We start from the raw sequence: 24,898 nt of genomic DNA on the forward strand, positions 1-24,898 counted from the left end.
TCTTTCCCAAGAAAACCCCAAAAAGGGTTCACAGAGAGTAGGACATGACTGAATATGACTAAACAACAATAAATGTATAAATGACTGGTGAACTAAATTATGATGGATACAAAAATGAATAAGGGCACGGCCCTGCCTCCAAGAGATTAAAGAAATTAAAGTAGGCATAATTGGCTAAGTGCCAAAGGGGGGAAGGATGAAGATGGTGAGCAAAGAAAGCCTCATAAAGATTCTAAGGGAGGAGAGATCACATGTAAGCCAGTCTAGATTAGCAGAGAGTCTGAATCATGGAAGATATTTAAAGAAATGTCATTTCGTTACTTTCAAGTGAGTACCCTCAGCCCCTAGGCAAAAAACTGTGAAGCTGGAGAAATCTGCCTTGTTGCCTCTAGGCTTCCTTTGCTTTACCTTGGCCTCCCTGACATCTGTCCCATTCTCCTTCCCGCTCTCCCTGCCCCCTGCTCTTCCTCCACATCTGGCTTTAGATCTTTAATGTCTTCAATGCCTTTTTCTCTACTTCCTATTATTTAAAAACGGCTCTCAAGAAAGGGTAGTATATCATCATTTATATCCTAGTTCAAGTCACTTGTGTCATCTCTTCAAGGTTATTTGCAAATTAAGCCTGACCTTTCATCAAAGCTTCCCTAGGCTTTAGAATCACAGGTGGAGCTGGACAAATTAGCAAAGATCCCAAACCACTTCATTTTGCAAGTTCATAGGCTCACATATTTGAAGGAATACCTCCTAACTTGGCTTTAATGACTAGATAGCAAGAGCTAGAGTTAGCCGACCATTCATCATCTGTACACAAATAAGAGCTAATTTAAAAATTTCAGCCCTTATTCCTTTAGCAGTCCTTTCATCACAGATATGACAAAGGCAAACTATCATAGGTCCTCTCTAGATTGTTGCTGATTCGAAGTTATTCCAGTTTCCAAATTTGGAAGGTTCTCCCTAAATACCTAGAATTGGGACATCATTTGGCAGAAATAAACCTAATGGAAAAAAAGAAAAAAAAAGGAGTTTCTAGTGTTTGTACGAAGCAAGAGAGTCAGTGAATAAGCAAACCAGAAATTTCCTCCACCTACAAGTCAGGTCCAGGGAAAGCTGATCAGTGGCCAAGGGTGGGCCCAGAGCCCACCATGCAAAATGAAATCAAGGCACCCTCAGGATGAGCTCAAAAGGAAGATCAGATTTTGCTGGGACAGACAGGCTCACCTTGATGAAGTCCACAGTAAATGATAAACAAAAGACAGGAGAAGGACCCAAGGTTTCTGAAAGCTGAAGTCACACCAAGACCCAGACTGAGAGCTAGGGCACTGATTCTAAGTTCTCCCATCCCCTGTGCCTATGAGGAGGTAAGAAGGCTTACTTCCAGAGAAAACTGGAGAAGATATTACAGATAGAGAAACTGAAACCCAACCCAATCAATGAATCTGTAAGCTCTTGCCATTGCAGGGACTACAAAGAAAAAGGGTGGGGGGGAAGGTCTTGCCCTCAAGGAACTTACATCCTGATGGGAGAGACAAAACACAAACAGGACATACAAGACACGTGGTGGGAAGAGAAGAACCATTTGTTAAGCACATTTATTATGTGTTAAACACTATGCTAAGAGCTTTACAAATATCATTGCGAGATCCTCACAATAACCCTGGGACGTAGGTGTAATTATTATCCCCACTTTACATCTGAGGAAACTGAGGCAGACAGTGGTTGAGTGATTTGTCCAGGGTCACACAGTAAGTAGGATAGGCCAGATTTGAACTCAGGTGAGTTCCAGGGCCAGTGTTCTATCCACGAAGCCTGAGCGGACACAAGGCAGCCTTGGAAGGGAAGACACTAGAAGAACCAGGAGAAGCCTGAAGCAGAAGGTGGGGTTTGAGGTGGGTCTTCAAGAAAGCCAGGAATTCTAAGAGACAAGGAGAGAGAGCATTTCAGGCATATGGAACAGCCACAGCAAAGGCATGGAGACTAGAAATTAATCCAACGAGTGATTTTCTCCAAGTCATCCGTGCAGGTTTAGAAATCTAGTTTTCTTAATTCCCAAAGCAGGGCTGCTCAGCTTCTCATCTTAGGAACTAAATTGACAGTGCTGATTTGTATATCATGGGGAGGCAACATGGCATCGTGATAAGAAGAGGGCTAGATTTGGAGTTAGAGGAGCTGGGTTTGGGTCCTAGTTCTGTATGTCACTGAGGTAGTCATTTAACTGTCTGGGCCTCAGATTCCTCATCTGTATAATGCACTAGACTGCACTAGATTATCTACAAGGTCCCTTGTAGCTCTAGATCGGTGATCCTATCACATTGGCTAATATTTGCATACAGTTTACTTACCAAGTATCCCCCACAATGACTGGAGATCTCCCTTGTCTTGATTATTCACTATTCCAGGGCTCAGAACCCTTTATCCTTTGGGTGTAAGGAGGGAAACAGGGACTGTGTTGTGGTCTATGAGGAAAAGTCAGGGATTACCTAAGAACCTACAAGGGTGAAGGCAGTCACCACGAATGGTACCCAGTGACTGTGAGAGGGTAGAGAAAGAAGACTCCCTTTGGAGCAGGTGATTCAGGGCACCACCATGCAAGCTATTCCTGACACACCAGGCAGCATTTGTCCACAGGACCTCTGTCCGGGAAGGGGGAACAAAGATGCACTTACAATAATTAGCTTTAAAAATAGTTATGTCTGCCTTGGAGACTTCATGAAGACCTCGTAAATGGCTTGACTCAAAGTAAAAAAAATAGCAAGAGTCAGAGCTGCCCTTTGTCTATGATCATTCACAGGCAGCTCATGCCCATTAACTTTAATGGGGCTTCCAGAGAACCATCCATCGGACAAGAGATCTCAGAGACATACGCTTTATCAGATGACCGAAGGAAAATCAATCCACTCCACAGTGTGATTAGGCCAACTCCATCTGGAGTGACAGAGGTTAACAGTTTAGGTCACATTTGATTTAGAACATTAATAATTAAATAAGAAAATGCCCCTAGATTCAGAGGCAAGGAGGAAGGAATGTAAATAACACCAGGTCCTTTTATTTCCCAGGTTGGCTGTTTAGTGGTTGGAAGCTGGAAGGAAGAACAAGGTGGCTGGAGGAACATGATTATGCTTGATACTTCAGGGTGATGTAGTGGATAAAGCACTGGGCCTGGAGTTGGAAGACATCTTCATGAGTTCAAATCTGGCCTCAGACACATCCTAACCGTATGACCCTGGGCAAGTCACTTAACTCTGTTAGCCTCAGTTTCCTCATCTATAAAATGAACTGAAGAAGGACATGGCAAATCACTCCAGTATCTTTGCCAAGAAAATCCCGTAACAGGGCCATGAAGAAGCAGACACAACTGAACAATAACCTCCACCTCACAGAATCACTCTCTTCCTTTAGGACAAAGAAAAAGGAATCACTAAATTGTACATAAAGATCCCTGCTGGTGCACGTTTACTTAGAAAACCACATGTTAACATTATCCATGTTTTAATTTACATTTACGTTTGCTAAATATTTCCCATTTACATCTTAATCAGGTTCAGGCTGCACTTAGGGGTGTTGGGGGCCACCGGGTAGCCTGTTGGCTCAGGATTTAGCATCTCTGCTTTAAGGCACAGTTCAAGCCCTTCCTACCTGAAACCTTTCTGGATCCCTGCCCCTCCCCGTACTAGGGCATACCCTCCCCAAACTACAACTTTATGTTTGTTCTCTTTTGATTTCTTCTGTATACACAGCTATGCTCAGCTAAATCACCATGGTGTCCTCACTGAACAGCCTTCTCTGTCAGGGCTCAGTAAACCTCTTTTTGTTAACTGTTCAATGAGCCACAACTTTTTCATTTCATTTTATTATCAGATTTAAACTGCCCTGGGATCAGCCCAAATCTTGCCCAGCCAATAACAAAGTGAAACTCTTGTCCATGTTATTTCATATATTCCCCATAAAGGGTCCACCCAATGTGGTCTCTTCAGTTTAAAATTTTTTAAAATATATTTCTTTTTATTCTGAACTAAACAAACACTAAATAGAATGGGCATTATCATATACACAGAATGGGAGGAGAGAAGAGATTGATGCATGAAACTGTAGAGCTTCAGTCTGTACAGCTTGCTTTTCTTTTTGAACATAGAATAAATTTGACCTGTAGCTTTCCAAACTGTCCTGATTGTCAGTGTTGCTTTCTGGCCTTCCTTCTGTTCTCTTTTGTGCTTATTTTTCCCCTAGTTCTGCTCACTTTGGTTCATCATTATGCAAGGTTTTCAATCTTCTATGAAACTATCCTCTTCATATTTTTTTTAACCACACAACAGTATTCCATCAGGGGCAGTGAATGGAGAGTCAGGCCTGGAGTCGTGAAGACTCATCTTCCTAAGTTCAAATCTGGCCTCAAACACTTACTAACTGTGTGAACCCAGGCAAGTCACTTAACCCTATTTGCCTCAATTTCCTCATCTGTAAAAATTAGGTGGGGAAGGAAATAGCAAACCACTCTATTGTCTTTGCCAAGAAAACCCCAAATGGGGGCATGAAGAACTGATATGATTCAACAACAGCAAAGTGTTTCAACCCATTCTCATACCAGTTTGTTCAGTCATTCCCCAATGGATGGTTTCCCATCCTTTACTATAAATATACCATGCCACATACCATAAACATAAGTATACCATACTATGTTTTTGTACATGGAGGGTCTTTACTTCACTTGGAGGCAGAGGTTCTATAGCCCTGCCTTGTGGGTATCAGCAGACCACTCAAGCTATCTACCAACAAAAATTTATTAAGCATCAGTATGTTTAGTCCTGGGCTATCAGAAGAAGTGTAAGAGACAATCCTTGCCCTCAAGGACTTCATATAACTGAGTTGGAAAGGCATACAACCTAATTAGGGCACAGAAATCCAAGGTCAAGAGCAAGGTTTTAGAGCTGGAAGAACCTCCCAAGATCATTTAATATATAAAGTGCAAAGTGACTTGCCCAAGGTCATAAAGGAAGTTAAGTATCAGAGCCAGCATATTAACCGAGATACTGTGACAGCAAGCCTCTGTCCTAGAATCAGTGATCGTAGCCAAAGTGCGCTGCTTGGGTGAACATGACCATCTGTGCACCCAATTACTCCATGCTGAAACCTTGCCCATCTACTGGCAACCCACTTGTTGCCTGGCTCCTCCTGCTGACCTCTTAGAAGCTGAATCTGGTTCAACACTTAGTTACCATTCCCCAATCACATGGCTATTCTAGGCTTACATTAAACTTCACCTTCAATATGTATCCAGGTAAGAACCCATCCGCTGGCCTGATTCACACTTGATTATCTGCCCTTACTTCCAGCTGGACTCCTGGTCCTGGACTCTTCTAGCCTGTCCAATGACCTCCAGGAAATGTCATGCATCGTGACTAACCCTTCAACAATGCCAAATGAAAAATGCCTTGAACACCCACAGCATCCTGTAGTCTCATTAGGGCATTTTCACTCCAGTGTTCCCCAGGCCTCATCCTTACAAGCATATGCCTTTAAGCCACAAATAATAGAGTTTGATGCAATTGGGGATGGGATGGGGTGGGGTGGGAAGAGGAAGAGGAGCAGGACTGATACATTTAGCAAGTTTGCCATGAAAAAGTGTTTTCAGTTTCACAGAACTGCAGAAGAAAGCTCTGATTAAGGCTGACAAAGCAAACGTCTAACGTTTCTAGAGGCATCAAGAAGGGGTATGGGGACTATATATACATATATATGTATGTATGTGTATATGTGTGCATATATATATACACATATGTGCATATATGTATATATGTATGTATCTTCTATATAGAAAAGATATGCATGCATTCCTAGCTGTATTTTTTCTGAATCAAAAACAAACTGTACCTATTTGGCCAAGTTCCTGACACCCTCAATTCAAGCAGAAAGAAAGCATGTGGTCTTTTTCCTTATCCATCCATGACATGCTCCACTTCCCCATCCCAAAGCTGCTCCTCTCTGGTAACCAGAAAGCCAGTATTCACACTTCTGATTAGCTGGAAGTAAAAAGAGGAACTGCTGCCCACATTTGGGCTTACTCCGGCCATGCCTGATGCCTGATGCCAACACATTATCATGATCCCAATTGGGCCTGAGTTTGTAGTAAACATTTTTCTAATCTCAAAGTTTAAAAAAATAAAAACCAAGATTCTAAGGGCCTCTTAATCTTCCAAATGTGTGTGTGTGTGTGTGTGCGTGTGTGTGTGTGTAAGCATGAGTACTGTGCAGTAGAAATTCCCAGAGTCAGCAGTGATCCCCATGCCAGGTTAGGGCCCCACTGGATAAATCAGACTGAACTGGAATTATGCCCTTGTCCTGGTCCTGACTAAAGCAGCCTGATACATTCTCCTCTGATTCCTCAGGATGCCATAGCCTCGGACAGTTAATATACTGCAGTAGAAGCCTATGGACCCTGTTAAATAAAGTCAAATAGGTACTCCACAGCTCCAGCTAAGGATACACATCCTTGAAACCTGATAAACATCCAGAATAAAGGAACAGAACAGAACAGGCACTACAGTGAGAACAGGGCACAGGTGTACACCTCCTAAGGGCACAGCAAGACTTAACCACCACTTAGAGGCAGTGTGGTAGCAGTGTGGCAGTTCACATATCACCTCTGATACATACTTGCTGTGTGACCATGAGTAATTCACTGTACCTCTCCGAGATTCAGCATCTGTAAAATGGTGATAATGACATCCTGCAGTGCATACCTCCCATGGCTGCGGTGGAGTTGGGGATGAAATGATATAAATAAAACACTGAAAACTGGAAGCTCCCTCCCTCTTGATCTATGATTACAAAGATGGAGAGAATTCCTCGTGTGTAAATTCCCTAGTTAGGGTGGTTTAGGTGGTGCAGTGGGTAGAATTCTGGGCCTGTGGTCTTCATGAGTTCAAATCTGGCCTCAGATACTTCCAAGCTGTTTGTCCCTGTGTACGTCACTTAACCCATTTTGCTTCAGTTTCCTCATTTGGCAAATTGAACTGGAGAAAGAAATGGCAAACCACTCCAGTATCTTTGCCAAGAAAACCAAAATGAAAATTCCTTGCACCAAAGCAGTGCTAGAAATCATCTGTAATTTCTAGTCTTCTGCAACTGAGCTTCCCAGAGTGTCACCTTGGATATATGGAGGTTCAGTGTCTCATCCAGAGTCACAGGCAGGGCTAGGACTGGAAAACAGGTCCTGACTCCAAGGCTGGCCCTCTGTACCCCTACAAGGCTGTCTTTCCTATAAACCCTCTGGCTATGACTATGGCCATGGGCTGTTTGGGTGAAAGCTCTGAGATGCTGTGGTTTGGATTTCCCTGTCCGCTCCTATTCTGGAACAACTTACTCCACAGCCCTCTGCCCCAGGCGCCTCTCCAGGTGCTCCAACAAAACTGATCTTTGTCCTGGGGCTGTCTCATGTGCTTCCATCAGAGCAAATCAGAGCATCTCACTCGCTGACTTGACCAACTCCATGCCTCAGTCTGTCTCAGGTTGTGAGTTGGAAATTAGGAGATACTGCTTTCTTTCTATAGGAACAGGATGGAGAAACTGAGCAAACTATTATTACATAACTCACTTGAAGATGAAGTTGTGATCAACTACGCAGTTTGAGGAGAGAAGATGCTATCCACCTCCAGAGAGAGAACTAATCAACAGAAAGAAGTGTGCAGAGTATGTATGTATATGCTCATGTACATATGCATTTATACATACATACTTACATGTACATGTGTATATATACATATATGTATATAGGGTGGGTGGGTGGGTGCATATCAAATGGTGGCCTTCTCTAATGTGGGGTGGGGAGGGAGGAAGGTTGACAGTCTGGAATTTAAAACATAACAAAAAAAGTTACATTTTTAAAAAACAAAGTTGCACAGCCTGCTGTCACTTTCCAGTTATTTGCTCCACACTTTGAAACATTCCTGGACGTTCTTCATGATGGAGAGTTGATACTGTTTCAATAAAGGATTCTGTGGAAACTAAATATTTTTCAATGAAAATATAGGCCACCCGTCCCCTATATGACTGCCTCCCATGTGGAACATAAGCTCCTTGAGGACATGGAAAGCCTCATTTTTGTGTTTCGTCCCTAGACCTAGCACTCTGCCCAGAACAGAGTAGGCACTTTAAAGCTTTTTCCATTCATTCACTCAGATGCTTCTCATCATTTCCACAGGGAGTTTGAAAAAAGGACAGGATCTAAAATAGTCCAGTGTGATCCAATAGGGAACCAAGGTTTCAGGTTTCAAACAGGGAACCCAAGTTAAATGTAGACTCCTTCCTGAAAGGATGTTCCTTCAATTTAGATCAATTCAGACCCATAAGTTGTAGTTAACTGCTATACAACAGCTGGGAAGGAGGCTCAGATCCAAGCCATATCCACATGAGGCTTTATGATGCAGCCTAAAATTAAGAGTTGAGAGGCCTAGGAGGCCAAGAATGGCTCTGTAGGGCACCATAAAGTGACATGAAGAAATGTCTCTCCCCTTTAGGCCTCTGACAGCTTCCAAACATCTGGATTTATTTATGACCTGTTATAGCTTGTCACATCTTTACAGTCACCATCATCCTAACAACTGGCATTTGGATGGCGCTTTGTAGCCTGCCCGGCACTTTATACACACATCACCTCATTTCTTAACACCAGGCCCAGGAAGCAGATAGTCCAGGTAATTATTGTCTTCATTTTACAAAGGGGAAAACTGAGGTTCAGGGAAGGGCAGGGACTTTCCAGGGTCACCCATTACTGAGCTGTCAGAGCCAGGATCTGAACCTAGGTCTTACTGCCTCCAAGTCCAGCAAAATCTACTATTCTGGGGCTTCCAGAGTATACAAGGGCCTGTATTTGTGTTTATTGTTTCTTGATCAAAAAACAACAACACTTGCTTGAAGGAGCAAAGCACAACCTAAGAAAGTTCTTCTCCAGAAAGGAGTCTCTCAAGCATACGTTAGGATGACATGAAATTCCTTGATAAATGCTACTGCAGAGATAATTCGGTTAATGGCCCTCTGATGATTATCATCAAACAAGGCATAAAACATTGTTCACTTCTGCCATGAAGGATGACCTGAGCAAGGTCTAAATGGGAAGTCAAGTCAACAAGCATTAATTAAGCACCTATTACGCGTCAGGCACAGTTCTAAGAGAAGGAGATACAAAGAAAGGCGAAAACAATTATTCAATCAGTCAATAAACGGTTACCAAGCACCTACTAAGTGTCAGGTTCAGAGCGAAAGTCAATAGTAACTGTTTCCCTTTTGACCAGTAACCCTGAGAGTCTTCCACTCCCAGATTGTTGTTTTTTTTTTTTATTAAAGGGTTCCATCCCTTGACTCACTTCTCAAAGAGGCTTATTCACTGAATGGGTATTGCCTCATTCACAGCAAGACCTCAGAAAGACCTTAGCCTAAAAAGGCCAAGGTCTCCCACTGCATGCTGGGCCATCTCCAGTCTTTCTGATCTATATCTGACCACTGGACCCAGATGGCTCCAGAGGAGAAACTGAGGCTGGTGACCTTGCACAGCTCTCCCTCACTAGAATCAAAGTCAACTGCAAGTCATGCCATCATTTTCCTGATGTTATGGTGGTCTTTGAGAACAAACCACACAACCACAACTATGCATCAGGCACTGGGAATACAAAAAAGAGACAAAAGACAGTCAATGTCCTCAAGAAGTTTGCAATCTAATGGGAGAGACAGCACGAAAACAAGTACATACAAACAAGATTTTTACAAGAAAAAGTGGATACGTCAGGGGGCCGACGCTAGCTTTAAGGAGGACTTGCGGAAGATGGGATTTTAGCTAAAACTTTAAAGAAGACTGGAAAGCCAGGAGACAGAGGAAAGGAAGGAGGGGGTTTCAGGCATGAAGAACAAAAAATGCCCACGGTTAGGAGATGGAGTTTGTGCAAGGAAAACAAAGTCAGTGTCACTGGATCTAAGAGCACACAGAGGAGAGCAAATTGTGAAAAGACTAGAAAAACAGGAGCAGTTTGTTTATGAAGGACTTTAAAAGTCAAAAAGATGTTCTATTTGAACCTGAAGATAATAGGGAACCACTGAAGTTTATTGTATGGGTTGGGGTGGGGAAGGGAGAAGGTGACATGGTCAGATCTGTGCTTTGGGAAGATCACTTTATAGGCGAACCAACGAGGAGCTAGAATAAGGAGACACTTGGGACAGGAAGAACAGTCTTCAGGCTACTGTAATAGTCCAAATGTGAAGCACTGAGGTTCTGCACAGGATGGTGGCAGTGTCAGAGGGGAAAAGAAAACATACATGAAAGATATTTTGAAGAGAGAAATAGCATGACTTGACAAAAGATTAGATATGAGGATGGGAGTAAAATAGGGGATAGAGTGCTGGGCCTAGACTTATCTTCCTGAGTTCAAATCTGGCTTCAAACACTAACTAGCTCTGTGACTCTGGGTTAGGCTCTTAACCTTTTTGATCTCAGTTTCTTCATTTGTAAAATGAACTGAAGAAGGAAGTGGCAAACCATTTCAGTATCTTTGCCAAGAAAACCCTAAATAGGGTCACAAAGAGCTGGACACAATTAAAATGAATGAACAACAATTCATAAGAACGCAAGTCAATTCCCAATTGATAAATGGTCAAGGGATAGGAACAGGCAGCTTTCAGAGAAAAAAATTAAAACTATCCATAGTTATATGAAAAAAATAGTCTAAATCACTATTGATTAAAGAAATGTAAATCAAAACAACTCTGAGGTACCATAACACATTTATCAGATTGGCTAATTTGACAAAACAGGGAAATGATAAATATTGGAGAAGACAAAGGAACATTGGAACACTAATGCATTGTTGGTGGAATTGTGAACTGATCCAACTAAGCCCAAAGGGTTATAAAATTGTGCATGCCTTTTGACCCAGCAATAGAGCTTCTAGGACAGTATCCCAAAGAAATCATAAAAATGGGAAAAGGACCCACATGTACAAAAATATTTATAGCAGCTCTTTTTGTGGTGGCAAAGAATTGGAAATTGAGGGGATGTCCATCAACTGGGTAATGGTTGAACAAGTTGCGTATATGAATGTAATGCATTAATACTATTGTGGTATAAGAAATGATGAGCAGGTAGACTTCAGACTGGAAAGACTTATATGAACTCATGCTGAGTGAAATAAGCAAAACCAGAAGATTGGACACAGTGACAGTAACACTGCGTGATGACTGACTTTGTCAGCAGTGCAAGGATCAACAAAAGTCCAACAGACTCATGATGGAAAATTCCGTCCACATCCAGAGAGAGAACTTTGGAGTCTGGATGCAGGTGCAAACAGACTATTTGCTCTGTTTCTTTTGTGGTTTTGTTTTGTTTCTTCTTTCTTGTGTTTCTTCCTCTAATTCTTCTTTTCATCATGACTAATGTGAAAATATGTTTAATATGAATGTATACGTAGAACCTGTATCAGATTGTGTGTCATCTTGGGGAGGGGGGAAAAGAGAAAAGGGGAGAAAATTTAAAACTAAAAATCTTATGGAAGTGAATGTTGAAAACTACAAATTAATTAATTATAAAAATAGATGATTCAAATAATCCAAACAAGAAAAAATGGAAGAAAAATGGAAGAAAAATATTTACTATTCAGAAAAATATTTACTATTCAGATTCTGACAAGGTCAGACCACTGAATTAGCAAATCGGTGTATCTATCTTGAACAGGCGTTGCAGATGGGCCTATAATAAATTAGCCCAAAATGGAATAGAAGAGTGCTGATTGGATTGTGCTTGGGGAATTGTTGCACTTTGAATAATTCCAAGCAGAGCAAAGCCCTATCTATATGTTATAAATAAATGTTTCACTTAAAATGCTGCATGGTTATGAATCTTGGGATAATATGACATCCAAGGAATCAAGCTGACAATGGGCAAGAGGTTAAAGCAGAGATGTAGAACAGGTGTAGATAGGCTGCAGCAGATTTCCCATGATGGCCCATGTATAAGAAACAGACAGAAGGATACCATCAAGTAAAAAATATGAGGACAAAACAAGTGAGTCCATCATGTGGTATAGGGAATGAGAGAGAACATAAAGATGAGCCAGGTCCTACACTGGTACCCATGAAACATAGGAAAGCATCCAATATGGATGCGTCTATTGTGGAGAATCCATGGGAATCTATAGACACTAAATGCACAAGATGGGAAAGCAAACTTAACTAATGAAGATAGTACCCATATTGACGAGCCCCAGAGATGTACTTATCATCTCTGGGGAGAGTATATATTCAGTTCAGTCTTCTATATCTCTGACAATTACATATCCAGTCCTGGATAATGAGAACTGATAGACCAATCAACACACATTTTTGAAGTATCTACCCTGTGCTAGGCAATAGGGACTCAAGTACAGAAGTAAGATAGTTCCTGTCAACTAGTATGCAGAATGATAACCCTGAGTCCTAGCAAAATTCCCAGGAATCTCAGAAAGATGCCAACATAGTCACTATGCTCAACTTACTAAGGGTAGGAAAGTTGAATGATGAATTTTAAGAAGGTTTTCAAGAACAGAGGTGTCAGTATATAAAAGCATCAATGTTCCTTTTCCATTTAAAAAAAAACTGCATTTATTTGTAACTATTCAATTCTTCAGGAGAGAAAAGCACAAGTTCTTTCTTCTAGTTTCTTACTCCAGCTTGCTTTCTGTTGCCTCTGCACTTTCTTGATGCACACAGGGAAAATATTAATGCTTAACAGTAGAGAATAATTAATAGTGACAGTTAAAATTTATATACTACTATGTGCCAAGCACTATGCTAAGCAGTTTACAATTATTATCTCATCTGATCCTTACAATCACACTGGGAGGTAGGAGCTAATATTAGCCCAATTTCTTGGAATATTATTGTTCAGTAAGAACTGATGAACAGGCAGATTTCAGAAAATCCTGGAAAGATGAACTGACACAAAGTGAAATGAACAAAACCAGAAAAGCATTGTATACAATATCAGCAACACTGTATGATCAGCTATGAATGACACAGCTCTTCTCAGCAACACAATGGTCCAAGACAAGTACAAAGGACTTAAGAAGGAAAATGCCATTCATATCCAGATAAAGAACTGATGGACTCTGAATGAAGATTGAAGCACACTTTTTTTTTTCACTTACTTTATTCTTTCATTTTTTTCCTTTTAATCTATTTCCTCTTTCACAACTGTGACTAATATAGAAATATTTTCTACATAATAGCACAGGTATAAACTTTTTCCAACTGCCTACCTTTTTCAGAAGAAAGAAGGGAAGAAGGTAGAAAAATTTGGAACTCAAAATCTTGTAAAAATGAATGCTAAAAATTTTCTGGACATGTAACTAGGGAAAAAAATAAAAATACTATTAAAACTAAATTTTTTAAATTTTAATATTATTATCCCTATTTCATAGAAAAGGAAACTGAAGCAAACAAGTGTTAAGTGATTAAGTGATTGTCCAGAGTCACAAAGATAGTGTCTGAGGTCAGTTTTGAACTCTGGTCTTCCTGACTCCAAACCCAACCCTCTATCCACAATGCCGCCTAGCTGCCTATTCCAAATATTACGGCAGCAAGGATTGTGCCTTAGTTGTGTTTATATATTCCCCAGTGGCTGGCACAGTACTCTGAACAGAAGAGATGGTTAATAAACATCGGCTGAAATGAACTAAACAATCTGAGCAACTCATCTCTGGCAACAGGAAATTCTCGCCAAGTTGAAACTAGCACTTTCCAACCTGCGTGATTACATGGCAAGTCTGCAATTTTAAAAAAATGCAGTGGCAAATTTAACATTAGGGGATTGCAGGGCTGAAGGAGAGAGGAAGGAGAGTGGACAGTTAGGGTGGAGAATAGAGATACAAGCTTTGAGAATCAGTACAGGTACAGGTACATGTCTCTGGAAAGAAAAACACTTGAAAATGTCCTCATCTGTAAAATGGAGAGTTAACTAAATGATGTCAAAGGTCTTTTTCAACTCTAACATTCTATTGATTCAGCAGAGGAGAGAAGGAAGCAGAGAAGGAAGATCAGGGGCCCTAAATCCAAGCAGCCTTTTGTGTAGGACTACAGCACAAGAGCAGCCTGGCAATAATATATCGTGATTTCCAGTGGGCAAAGAGAAGCAACCTTCAAGTTTTAGTCTCTCCCCCTGGAAAGTGAGATCTACCTACATGCCATCCAGATCTTCCAGGCCTTCTGACATGGGCTATATGAGATCAGGAGGTGCCAAAGGCTCACCCAGCTTTCTGTCCATATAAAAGTCAGATTTACCCAAGAAGCAACCAGTCAAATGCTTAGATCTGAGATGCAGAAGGGAACAAGTTACAAATAAGTCAATCTAAAAGAATCCCAAAGCTCTGTCTAGCCAAGCATTTTCATTTTTGTTCTCTGTTTCAAATGTGAGGATTATCTGGTTAGGAAGCTTCACTCTATCAGCCAGGGTTGATCTAACTAATCTGGCTCAGAGGTCATAGTAGCAAAAGGATTTAGAGCTAGATGTGACCTTAGAAGTTATGGAATCAAGCCCCCTCATTTTAACAGCTTCCTCAACCTTGAGCAGTCTACCACCCCCATGGCCCATTAACCATGGAATACACCTCTGCAAGGCCCAGTCCTCCTTCTCTCATTTGCTTAGTTTCAACTAGGGCCACCACTTTGTGGAAGATTGAGGTTGGCCTCTCTTCATTCTCCTCCTGGTCCCATTCCTGATTTCTTCAGGACTTCCAAACCATACCCTCCAACCTGGTGCCTTCTTCCACCACTGCCACCACCCCCATTCTTTTTGACTTTTTTGTGCGTTGTCTTCGCTTGTTAGAAAATAAAGCTCCTTGAGGACAGGGACTGACTTTCTTTTTGCTTACATTTGTAGGTCAGCACCTGGCAAGGGGTAGCTAGGTGGTACAGTGGATAGAGTGCCAGTTCTGCAGTCAAGAAGACCTGAGTTCACATCTGGCCTTAGTCACTTACCAGCTGTGTGACCACAGTCAAGTCTTAAAATTTAACCCTGTTTGCCTCAGTTTCCTCATCTGTAACATGAACTAGAGAAATTACAATGACTTCATTATCTTTGTCAAGAAAACCCCAAATGGGGTCAACAAAGAATCAAACATGACTGAAATGACTGAACAACAAGCTAATACATAGAAAACTCTTAATAAATGCTTGTTTCAGTAGACTTCAGAAAAACCTGGAAAGACTTATATGAACTGATACTTAGTGAAGTGAGCAGAACCAGGAAAGCATTGTACACAGTAACAGCCACAGTGTGAGATAAATGATTTTGATAGACTTAGCCCTTCTCAGCAATGCAAGGACCTAAAATGATTCCAAAGGACTCATGAGGGAAAATGCCATCCACCTGCAGAAAAAGAGCTATGGCGTCGAAACGCAGAATGAAGCAGACTATTTACTCTTTTGTTATGTTCTGGGTTTTTTTCGTGGTTTCTCCCATTCACTTTAATTCTTCTATGCAACATCATGGTTAATGTGAAAATGTATTTAATAGGAATGTATGTATAGATCCCATATAAGATTGCATGCCAGGAGGGAAGGGTAGAAAATTTAGAATTTATGGTAGTGATTGCTGAAAACTGAAAACAAATAAATTAATAAATCTAGAGGAAAATAAATAAATAAACAGGCAAATAAATGAATAAATAAATGCTTGTTTCCTTTCTTCCTTACAGATGATAAAACTAAGACCCAAAGAGGGAGACTTGCCAGGGTCACACAGCTAGTTAAGTGCTTATTCGTCACTCGAAGGCGAATGCTCTATCTTCTATGCCCGGGATTCTTAAACTTTTTTATGTTATGGACCACTTCAGCAATCTGCTGATGCCAACACACTCTTTCAAATATTGTTATAAAATGTAAAACATATAAATAAAAATATATTTCTAAAATATTTTTAAATTACATTTATATAATACTTAAAAATTTTATTTTAAATATTTCTAAAAATAAAAACATAAAATAAGTGGGATTACAAAGCAAACCAATTATAATGAAATAAATTTATCAAATTTTTCTTCAAACACTTTCCCAGACCCCTCCATCATGCTGCCTCATCCATCTAAGTATCCTCTTCATCCTTCATCATTCTACAGGTCCCTTTTGAAGCCAGCAGTGAGGCCAATAACCTTTCTCATTTAAAAGTACTGTTCTCAGTACTGGTTAGGGCCTTCAATCATCTTCCAAAGCCATCCCTCTCCTCATCCCCACCCCCAAAATCAGCATCCTGTAAGGGTTTAAGTTTCTCTGCTCAACAGGAGTGAGGTACCATTAATGAAAAGAAGAGTCAAAAGCAGCCAGCAGAATAGAGGGGAAGAAAGACGTAGCCTAGAAAAAAAAATCCAAATATTGAATAATTAATTCACAGTTAGGCATATATGTATACATGTATAAGTATATGCAAACATGTGTGTACACATTGTATCAAGCTATTTCCTCACTCAAATAGCACTTTTATTTTTTTATTTTTAGAATATTTTAATTTTTTTCTCAATTACATATAAGAACCATTTTTAACATTCGCTTTTTATATTTTTGAAATCCAAATTCCCTCTCTCCCTCCCCTCCTTGAGGAAGCAAGCACTTTGATAGAGACTATATATGCTCAGACATTCAAAACATATATCCCTATTAGACTCAAATAGCACTTTCATTAAACGGTCACCAACTAAGAACTAGTCGATCCACAGTCAGAGGTATTAGAGACTCCAAAATCTCACCTGTATTTAAGTAAATGAGTTCAGTGACAGAAGGTCAGGGGCCATTTGGAAACATGCTTATTTCTGGTGTCCTTTTCAGCTAGACTAGAGGGAAGTGAGTACAACCTGGGAAAAGGATTTACTTCAAGGCTGAGAAATCTTTCCCCTTGGGCTAGGGTACCTCAGGCAAGCTGCTGAGGAGAGCTTGGCTCTAAGCAGCAGAGCAGGAAATCAGAGCTCTCTTTAGGCACTGATATGTCTAATTCCCTCCCGTTCCCATACACAAACACTTCTCCCTCACTGGACAAACCCAGAAGCTTCCTTCTCAGATCACTTTCAGAGCTGGCTGTCCAGCAGCTATCCTTTCAAGCTGCTCTGATTCCTGAGCTCTACAGCTATCTGGGACTTTCTCCTTTCTTCTTCTCCCTCCCCAGAATATTGAATCACCCCCAGGTGTTCCTTCTCTGTGTTGTTGTTCAGTAGTTTCGATCATATCCGATTCTTCATGACTCTTTTGGGGGGTTTTCTTGGAAAGATACTGAAGGGGTTTGCCACTTCCCCAGCTCATTTTAAGATGAGGAAACTAAGGTCAACAGGGCTGACTTGCCCAGGATCACATAGCCAATTAATGTCTAAGTAAAAGTCAGTAAGTGTCTGAGGTCAGACTTGAATTCAGGTTTTCCTGATTCCAGGCTACGTAGCACTCTATCCACTACACCCTACCTATCTTTCTACTCACGCCCTCAGGTTTTCAGCTTCTTCAAGGAGAATGACTGACCTCAGGTGACTGCTTCATTTATCCCTTTCCCTCTCCTACCCTTTCCCTCCTCATATTTCTTTTAGGCTACCAATGAGTTTCATGACCTTGAACAAGAAGCTCAGCTTTTTGTATTCAGCCTTTTTTTTAAATCTGCAAAATGATTACCTTTGATATATTTCTAGGTTTCTTCCAGCTCTAATATTCTGTCAATATTTTGTCACAGGCTTTACTCTGTGCCAGGCGTGATGCAAAGTGCTGGGGAGACAAAGAAAGATAAAGAGTGCCACTGTGCTCAGGGAACACATGCTCTAATGAGGAAGATGACACTGAACGAACGAGATATCTACAAGATACACACAGACTACATGGAAGGCAATTTGAGAGCGGAAGGCACTGGCATCTTTCCTTTCCTCATTCTCTTCTTTCCTCCTCTTGTCTCTTTTATTTTCGTTTCCCTCCTTTCAGCCCCACCCCTCAAACACTTCTTACTCTCTCTTCCTTTCCATTTTCTATCTCCCCATCACTCTTCCTGCTGAAATTCCCTTGACATTCCTTTAAATGTTCCTTCACAGGCTGGCTTGGTCTGCCTTGGCTTAGCATCAGTGTAGCCTCTGTGCCTTAAACCACAGAATCCCAGACACTATGGCTTCCAAACACTCAGAGAATCACTGATGGGCTGTGGCAATACTGGGCCACCAGGTTAAAATGTAATTGGGAAATGCTTAACAAAATAAACAAAATTACAATATCGATAATATTAATTGGTGGTTTTCTAACTTAATATACAGTCTCAAGGATTCATTTCTATTTAAGTTTGACACCACTGAATTCTAGCTTAACCCTTGGATTTTACAGAGGAAACTGAGGCCAAGAAAGGTTAACTGAATTGACCAAGGTGACCCAGGAAAGAAGTGACAGCTCTAGGAGTCAAATCCAGCTTCTCAGATTCCAAAACCAGCATTCTTTCAATGGACCATTCCCCGCCCCTCCTTGCTGAGAGAAGCTTCCTTTCCCTAGGAAACACATAACTTATCAGTTTAATAAGGTGGGTGCCTCTTTACATATGAAGGTTTCCTCTAATTATCTTACAGGATGGTTAGATATGGAAATAGACAAATATACAAGGAAAATAAGCCCCATGCCCTGAACATACAGTGTTTTTCCCAGCTTGCTTTCAGAGCCTGCCTCCTCCAGTGGGCCATGTATGAGGTACATGGCCAGAGGTAAGCCAAGAGAAAAACCTAGATTATTTTCCTTTTCTAAGCAGGGACAGGGGCTTGAGCCCCTAGACCAGAGATGGGCTGCCTAACACGACATGCTAATTCTCAGAACTTTATGTGTTGTCCTTCAAGAAACCACAAAGAAAAAAATTACTATTATAAATTGTATTGATACTTAAAGATATTATGTCACCTGAAAGACAATGATATATAACATACATACACGGATGGGTAATGAAACATTTGTTAGTTCTACGTAACACAAAAAAATGAATTAAGTACTGTGAAAAAAAATGACTGAAGTCCTTTTCTAATGATGCATTCTGTCTTCTATCCTTGGTGAGGCTGGTCCAGGACACATTACTCTGGTCTCCCATATATGCCTGTTTTCTTTGTCTGGAAGTTGTTCCAAACTCAGAGACCTGCAGGGAATTCATGTGAAATCAGCGCTGGATATTATTCATCTTGTATGACTCCTGACTTGACCAGAGTGGGTAGGAACTTGAGTGAAATGCTCCACAGGGCCAAAGAGGAAAACTGACATCTTTGTCCTTAGCGAGCCTCTCTTCATGGTCATTTGTGATAATTAATGATATTTCTATCCTTTGAAGGGTAGAAGAAGGGAAGTAACCTGCTATATTGGATCTGATTCTTGACCCATAAGGAGGCTGCTGAGGAAGTGATCACACCAACTCAGAGAACAACGGGAAAGCAGAGCACTCTGATACACTCCCTAGGTTTGGGGGAAGGGGAAAGTCCTATGGCCTAAAATTTACAGAACTCAGCTCAAGGAGCTCTAACAAATGGCTGGACAAAAGCTTTTCTAATAAGAAAGAAAAAGGGGAAAATTTTAAAATACAATTAGAAAAGATGAAAGCCAGGGCAGATAACAGATACAAAGGCATGGTCCACGCCTGTAAGAAGAGCCTTTTAATTACTGAAACTCAGAATGAATGGAGACTAGTGATAAACACTAATGACTATAAAAGTCATTTTTAGCTCTGTTGGGGAAAAGAGAAAGATCAAAAGAGGAAGAGGACTGTAGAGTGACATGATGATAAGGGATGCCAGGAAGAGGGCAAAACTACTCAATTCTCATTCTGCTTCTATTTTCTCCTTCTCTGGAGAGACAGGGTAAAATGGTTAGTAGACACAAAAGATATAGCAAAAGTAAGAGAAGACATATAGCAATGTTGGATTTGTTTTGTTTGACTAGACTTATTTGTTGCAAGGAAGGATTCTATCTGAAGGGAGCCAATATGAGTGATCCTTGAAAGACTGGGAATGTGAGAAGACTGAAGAAACATAAATGCCTCCATCTTGTCAGAAAAGGAAGAAAGTGTCATCTACAAACCATCCCTGGGGGAAATTCTAGAGTCTATGACTAAAGCAAGAGCTTGTGAACATCTGGAAAGGAAAGCCATGGTCTAAATGAGAACTCATCTCTTTTTTAAGAATTCTTCATTAAGAAATGATGAACTCTGTGTGAGATTTGAAACATTCTTTTTCACTTTATTTTCTAGTGCTTTTTTTGCAACATGACTAATATGGAAATATGCTTTGCATGACTTTACACATATATCAGGTATTATATTCCTTTTCTTCTCAATGGGTGGGGAAGGGGCTATCCAGGAGAGATAATTTAGAACTCAAAATTTTAAAATGAACGTTAAAACAAATAAATGAGTAAATGTTTATTGAATTGAAAAAAATACATCAGACATACTGAACTGGTAAACTGAGGGATTGCTGTAGGAAGAGTTTGTCTGGATTTTGAGTAAGCCTTTTACAAAACCCCTCAGGCTAACATTATTGGCAAGATGGAGAGAAGCTATATGAGAGCAGTAAGGTAGATTCAGAACTGGTTGAATGAGTGGACCCTAAGAGTAGCCATTAAAGGACTTAATGGGACCTTAAAAAAAATAGTCTCTAGGTAGAATGCCTGAGGGATCTGCACTTAGCCCTATGATCATCAACATTTTGATAAGTGCTTTAAATGAAGGAAGGCATGGCTCATACTTATTAAGTGTGCACAGAATATAAAGTGACCAATCTATTGGATAAGAGTTATGATCCAAAAAGAACTCATTAAGCTAGAACAATGGATCAAGCAGAGCAACATGAAATTTACATGGGAAAAAAGGTTAAGTCCTACCACTGATTTAAAAAAAAAAACCCAACTTTATAAGATGGAGTTGGACAAGTCAGCCTGAGAAAAATCTGGGGTTTTAGCAGGATGAAGATAAAGAAACCACCAAAATAGTGAATAACATCTCTGGCCACATTAAAAGAAGTCCAATGGCTAGAATTCTGGGAATCTGGTCCCACTATGCTCTCATCTGGTCATACCACAACTCCAAGATTGTGTTCATTTCTGAATACAACATTTTAGGAAGAACACTGACAAAAATGAAGGGTTCTAAATGACAGCAATTAAGGTGGTGGTGAGTGGATGGAGGGGGACAAGAATATAACATATGAGAATTCGCTGAAGGAAATGGGGATGTTTAATTTGGAGAATATTGACATGTGGTGGGTAGAGAGGAATGATAGTGGTCTTCAAGTATTTCAAGGTATGTTTTGGAAAGATCTGATTTTTCCTTCTTCACTTCAGAAGTCAGAAGTAGAGGCAATGAGTGGAATTTGAAAGTGGATAGATTTAGGCTTTATGTAAGGGGAAAAAAACCCTCCTGTTAGGGCCACCCAAAAATGAAACAGATTGCCTGCTTCCTTATTAGAAATAAAAGAGAATGCCCAGAGATGGATATGCTCAACACGAAAGAATGAACGGTCAAGAGTAATGTAAACTTCATTGGCTTAAAAGTAAACTTCAGATGATGACCTACAGGAGAAGTTATAGAAGGAAATCTTAATTAGGTACTGAGTAGACTACACGGGCTCTGAAATCTCTTCCAACTCTGAGGTTCACTGACATTGATGTCACACAGAGCTATGACTGGGGCAAATCTTTTCCCAGTCAAGATGCTTCCTCCCCAACTAGACTGTAACGGTCTTGGCGCAGGAATTGTCACTCTTATTTCCATTCCCTTTGCCCTTTCCCAACATCTTTTCAGCACACACACTCATACACTGTAATAATATAACGTCCCTTTGCTTCTTAGGTTTCAATTGTTTGAGGCAGGGACTCTGCGTTTTGTGTTCGTCATCTGTTCCTGTCTCATTTCAGAAGTGCCCAAACCAGGGTTGAGCTTCCTCTGGGTCCTTAATTAATATTACTAGTCAATACAGGTGGAGCAGATCTGAGAGTAACTTTCCAAGAACATACATAAAAGGTGAACTTTCCAGGTAAGGTAGAATACACAGCTTAGGATCTTTTGTTGTTGCTGAGTTGTTTCAATCGTGTCCCACTCTTCGTGACCCCATTTAGGATTTTCTTGGCAGATACTGGAGAGGTCTGCCCTTTCCTTCTTCAGTTCATTTTTCACAAATAAGGAATTAAGGTAAACAAGGTTACATGACAGGGTCACACAACTAGTCAGTGTGGCTGGATTTGAACTCAGGTCTTCCTAACTCCAAGCCCAGTGTTTTATCCACTGCACCATCTAACTATCCAAGTGTTTTCAAGCTCCCTACTTTCCTTGGATGCTACAGCCTCACAGAGCCTAAATCCAATGCCTCCAGGGTCAGCTTGTACATTAACCCCAGACATACAAATGGCTTACAGTATGACCCCTAGAATTCAGTGTGGTCTTATTGCTAAATAACATAGTTTTTGGAGGTGGCTCAGATACACAGAAGAAATTATGCACAAATACACTTGTTCACACAACTGCCTCATTCCTAACCCTCCAAATTACAACAGGCACCACCTCACATCCTTCAGATGACCAAGATGGCAGAAAGGGAAAATGACAAATGCTGGAGGTGACGTGGAAAAATCAGGACACCAAGCACTGCTGGTGGATTTGTGAACCACCATTCTTCAGTATAATACCAACCAGGGAATTATGCCCAAAGGGCTATAAAGCTGGACCCTTTAGTCCAGCAACACCACTATAACCCAAAGAGACTGAAGAAAAGGGCAAAGGATTTATTTGAACAAAAATATTTACAGTAATTCTTTTTATGGTGATAAAGAATTAAATAGCAAGGGGATATCCTTCAATTGGGGAACAGCTGAACCAGTTGTGGTACTTGATCATGAAGGAAAATGATTGTGCTGTATGAAATGACAAATGGGATGGTTCCAGAAAAGTCTGGAGAAAATTATATGAACTGACGCAGAGTGAAGTGAGCAGAACAAGAACATTGTACACAGTAAGAGTAATATCGGAAGAATGATCAACAGTGAATAACTTAGTTATTGTCAACCATACAATGATCCAAGACAATTAGGATGATAAAATCTTAGATCTAGAGTTGAATGAGATGCCAGAGACATCTTGTCCAACACTGAAATTTTACAGATGAGAAAACTGAGGCCCAAGGAGGTTAAGTGACCTGCCCAAGGTCACCAAGGTAGTATCAGAAGTGGAATCTGAATCCAACTCCTCCGACATCGAAGCCAGTTTTTTTTTCTCCAATATATCACAAGGTTTGTGATTTGAGATAAGAACCAATGAGGGGTGGGGGAAAAGAACATTTCACTCTTATAAATTTGTTTTTGGTGGTTAAGCTTTACCTTTTACATTGCAAACACTCTGAAGGGATGACACTAGGTGTCTGGAGCAAAGGGAAATAGCCCAAAGAGGAGGTGAAAGAGCAAAGAAAAAAGTCAAAGGTGAACTTCACCTCCTTTCTTCTTTAAAAACCTCTGCCTCCCTGTAGTCAGATTGAGGAAAGAGCCTGGAACCAAATGGCCAGTTTGCCTCAATTTCTGAGTAAGGCTGTTCCCAGCAACTTTCCCTGGAGTTGGGATCGAGTTTGTGGCAGGACTAACTTCTACAAGGAGGGAAAAGTATTCTTTCTAGGGTTCTTATCTGTCCCCCACTGCAAAGGAAGGCTTCTTTGAAAAAGCAGCCACAAAGGGAGATAAACACCTGGCCCTGACCTCGCAGGGGCTAAATCTGCAGAACCAAATGCAACTCCCATATCGGTTGTGCTTCTGACCTGATTTAATCATTGTTTATTTCAGTATTTTCCAGGAAATTGTTCATTAAGGATAAAAGCACCTGGCTTACAGTAAGAGAACATTACACAAAGACTGTCGTTGAGTCCTGGGAAGAAAATTAATTAATAAAGCCAAACTGAACAAACATGCTATAAATTAGAGGTCTCAAAAAGAAATGTCTGGCATTTAGTAGATTAGGCTAGAAGATTGAAATAAAACATCATATTTTTAGATTAGGATGGAGATGAACAAACGTCGAGCTGTGGGCTCGGGGAAGGTGGCAGGGGTAACAATCTATTTCAAGAGAAACCAAAGCCTTTGCTTCCATTAAGAGAATTATAAATCAATTCTGTTTTGTCTGGGGGCACATCCGAGCAGCACGTGCTAAATTAAAAAGCTTAACATGTTAGAGCAGCTTTTCCTGAAGCCTCCACAGAACAATGCTGGCTCAGGTATCCCTAGACCTCTGGATCCTGAGCAGATCAGTGAGGGGAAGACAGGAATGTTCAAGATGCACCCTTAGTCTATGGAGATTAGCCTCCCAAGAAGGGAGGGCATTCCAGGTTCGGAGGAGGAACAGGAGACCAATTGTCTGGGAAGCATCAAGTCAGCCAGCATGATTAGTGTGAAGGGGACTAATACGAAATCATGCTGGAAAGATAAGTAGGAGGCCTAGATTTAAGTGGTCCAGTGGGTAGCTAGGTGGCACACTGGATAGAGCACCCAACCTGGAGTCAGGAAGACCTGAGTTCAAATCTATCCTCATATACTTACAAGCTGTGTGACCCCTGGACAAATCACTTAACCATTGTTTGTCTCAGTTTCCCTGTCTGTAAAATAGTGATCAGAGCAGTACCTACCTTTCAGGGTTGTTGTGAGGCTCAAATGAGATAATAATTCTAAGGTCCTTAGCACAGTACTTGACACACAGTAAGTGCTATATAATGAGCTATCATCATCATCATCATCATTATTGAATAAGTGTTTTATACCAAAACAATACTTGATGAATACTGGAAGAAATACACAGTAAATATCTAGGGTTGAATCAGCCCCTGAGATTCGCTCAAACAATAGGATTTCCGGGGAATCTCCCTGGAACCTCTTCAGCCTTTGG

The 24,898-nt window shown here is 40.7% G+C and overlaps 1 protein-coding gene across 6 annotated transcripts in view; it reads right to left on the bottom strand.

Moving 5' to 3' along the window:
• MEGF11 (multiple EGF like domains 11) overlaps positions 1-24,898 on the bottom strand; it is a 475,650-nt gene that overhangs the window by 320,528 nt on the left and 130,224 nt on the right. The gene's annotated exons all lie outside the window — the stretch shown is intronic.

This window comes from Notamacropus eugenii, chromosome 1, assembly GCF_028372415.1.
Source record: "Notamacropus eugenii isolate mMacEug1 chromosome 1, mMacEug1.pri_v2, whole genome shotgun sequence".
Lineage (NCBI taxonomy): Eukaryota > Metazoa > Chordata > Mammalia > Diprotodontia > Macropodidae > Notamacropus > Notamacropus eugenii.